This window comes from Melospiza melodia, unplaced genomic scaffold, assembly GCF_035770615.1.
Source record: "Melospiza melodia melodia isolate bMelMel2 unplaced genomic scaffold, bMelMel2.pri scaffold_51, whole genome shotgun sequence".
Lineage (NCBI taxonomy): Eukaryota > Metazoa > Chordata > Aves > Passeriformes > Passerellidae > Melospiza > Melospiza melodia.
In genome coordinates, this window is record NW_026948797.1 from 748,483 (window position 1) to 751,470 (window position 2,988).

The 2,988-nt window shown below is 49.3% G+C and overlaps 1 pseudogene; it reads right to left on the reverse strand.

Moving 5' to 3' along the window:
* Positions 1-2,277: 2,277 nt before the first annotated feature.
* Positions 2,278-2,458, reverse strand: LOC134413826 (small nucleolar RNA SNORA74; annotated as a pseudogene).
* Positions 2,459-2,988: the final 530 nt, after the last annotated feature.

A 2,988-nucleotide genomic window follows, 5' to 3' on the forward strand; every position in this document is an offset into this window, starting at 1 on the left:
GTAAAGAAACTGAAAGGAAGGACCAAAATCTCAGTGGGAAAGATTCACCAAGTGGGATATTGGCAGAGACTCTGACGGTGACCTCCCAGCTGACGATGGGGGTTTCTGCCTTGGGGTCTGAGTATCAGGATGGAAGGTCGCTCCCAGGAGGAGTCCCTGTGCATTTTCCTCCCCCATGGCTCTGCTGAAGCCATTTATTATAATGAACAATAGTTTTTGAGAAATAAAAGAATTAAAAGACACTTAAAAGTATATCAAGACAATCGCAGAAGTTAATAAATAACCTAAAATACACTATTAGGAAGAACTTTGATCAGATATCTAGATACGTTAATAAATAATCTAAAATACACTCACAGAAGAAACTTTGGAATTAAAATATTTGAAGAAGCAGAAGTGGAAGCCAATAAGTTAAAGTGACCTGCCAAACCGTTAGAATCAAGCCAATAAGTTAAAGTGACCTGCCAAGCCGTTAGAATCAAGCCAAGTACAACAGTAACTTCAGCCAAGCCATGGAAAAACATGCCAAAGATAACAGGAAGAAGTCCAAATTAGGAAAAGCTTAAAATTTAACTAAGGAAGACCAGGAATTCCTGGAAGACCCCGCCTGCCTATGAATATGCATGTAATAAATGATGTAATCCTTGTTTAAAATTGTATAAAAACCCGCTTTTGCTGTACATAATTTAGAAGTCCATTTTGTGATTTCTCCGACGCGTCGCAATAAAATACCTCCTGCTTATCTGACTTAGACTGAGTCTCTTAAGCAGTTATTCTTGCCTTTTGGGGCAAAATTCGGCATCACTGCCCTTCCTGATCCAGCAGCTGTGGGGCAGCAGAGTGGGGACAGTGCAGGGACTGGTTCTGACAGGGCGTTTGTGGTTTAGGAATGGTGCTCCCAATTTACTACACCTACTACCAAGACCACATGTCACCCCAGATTTATATTCCCACCATTGCCCCCCCACACCACAGGGGCTTTGCCTGGCCTGGCCCTGATTGATCTCAGCCCATGTTTCACAGTCAGGGATAACCTGGAGATGGTGTCCAGGGTTCACCCTTGTGTGGCCAGTCCAGACCCCCCTGAGGCACTTTAATCCTGGCCGCCCCATCCTCCTGTCTGTTGTTGTGATGCTCTTCAGTGCCCAACTCTTGGGCACGTGAGCATCCACAGGAGGGAGTTTCACAGCCAACTTCTCCCCCAGACAGAGATGTCTTGCCCCAGTCCAGCAGCCCAGCTGGGTTTCCCTCTGTGCTCCCAACTGTCCTTTTTCCATGGTTCCAGCCACCCCAGAGAGCATTTCCCACCATCCCCGAGTCAGTGCAGAGGTGCAACGCTGGCCATTTCTCGTGCTCAGAGCTCCAGGGATGGTCCCAGTGCTGCAGTGACTGCAGGAAAGGGGACCCCACAATGGGACATTTCTTGGTCAGATACAGACAGGAAGAGTGACAAACTGTCTGTGACTCAGGTTTTGGCCTCGCAGTCCCCACTGTGGTTTCCAGGGAGCTGCAGTGTGGCTCAGCCTTGGCTGTGCCCAGCAGTGCAGGCCTGGGAGAAGGTGTTGGTGCCAGCTGGCCCAGGGAGCTGCAGCATGTGGGGAACGAGTTCCTCCTGGCCTCCTGCCCCAGGGTGGAACTGCAGGGCCTCATGGAGCCGAGGGGCCATTGTAGCACTTCAGGGCCCCATGGAATTAAGGGGACTCTTTGGACATTGTGGGGCCTTGTGCGACTGAGGCCATCGTGACACTTTAGAACCAGGGGGCCACTGTGAAACTACAGGGCCTTGTGGAACTGACACTGAAATCACCCAAAAAGAAACTTTCTAACACAGTTTGAGTATCAAAAAGCATTCATTTTTATTGCAGCACTGATCACGTGGAGGATCCTTCCTCCATTCGAGTGCCCCAAACATCATGCGAACAGAGGTTTTATGACACACACTAGTTCCATATTTATGAGCTATACAGGTTTTATGACACACACAAGTTCCATATTTATGAGCTATTCCTCTGTGATGCTCTACATCTGGCCTGTAGGCCACACAGTAAAAATAATTCCAACTTCATAAGTGATTTATTATATAATTACCTTGCTTATGTAATTCGACCAGTAAGAGCAGGCCCAGGCCATTGGAGACTCAGGCTGCTATTGGCTGGTTAGCTGAGTAGTAACTGGCTCAGCCAATGAGGATTACCTTCATGGGCCTTCTTATCTATATAAGGAAGTTAGATCTCAATAAAGCTGCCTGTTGCTGCATGAACATGTACAGTCTAGTCACCTGTCTCCACGGGCAGAAGTTACTCCACTCTCAGGCATGCAGAGTGCTGCCAAAACCTGGCACCACTGAGCACCAGGACGGCCTCGCTGGTGCCAGGAAAGCTCAGCAGCACCTTTCTCTCCCAGCAGCATAACACTGCCACAGGCACTGAGCAGCCACGAGCAGCTGACTACTGCTGGGAGACAAAAACCCCAGAACTGGAGGGTTTACAGTGCAGAATAAACGTGGAGGCACTTTTCTGATGATGCCTACTCTCATCAAGGCTTCATCCAGCAAGAGGAATAGATAAGCTAAACTTATTTCTGGATAAACCACGTTATTTCCACCCTGAGGACCTGAGGCTAGCACAGGAGCCAGCAAAGGCCTTTTAGACAGCAAAATATTTTTGCCCATTTTCCCAGGCTGGCTCACGGTCACACCTCACCCATGTGGCTCCAGAGCTCTTGCTGTGTCCCACGGGCAGGTTATCCCTTCACATCTGCTCTCGCAGGCTCCAGTGCCCTCCCGGCTGTCCCAGCACAGCTCAGCACAGCTCAGCTCGGGGTTCCACACGCCATGGGGCCGGGGCACCTCAGAGCTGCTCCTTCGGGCGGGTCACCACCATCGGTCATCGGCTGAAGGCCTAAAGAGAGGACAGCAGAAACACAAATAAGCCATTAGTTCCATCTGTATTCACAAAGCTCAACAGCAGCGGCCTGGCTTGTGGCAGA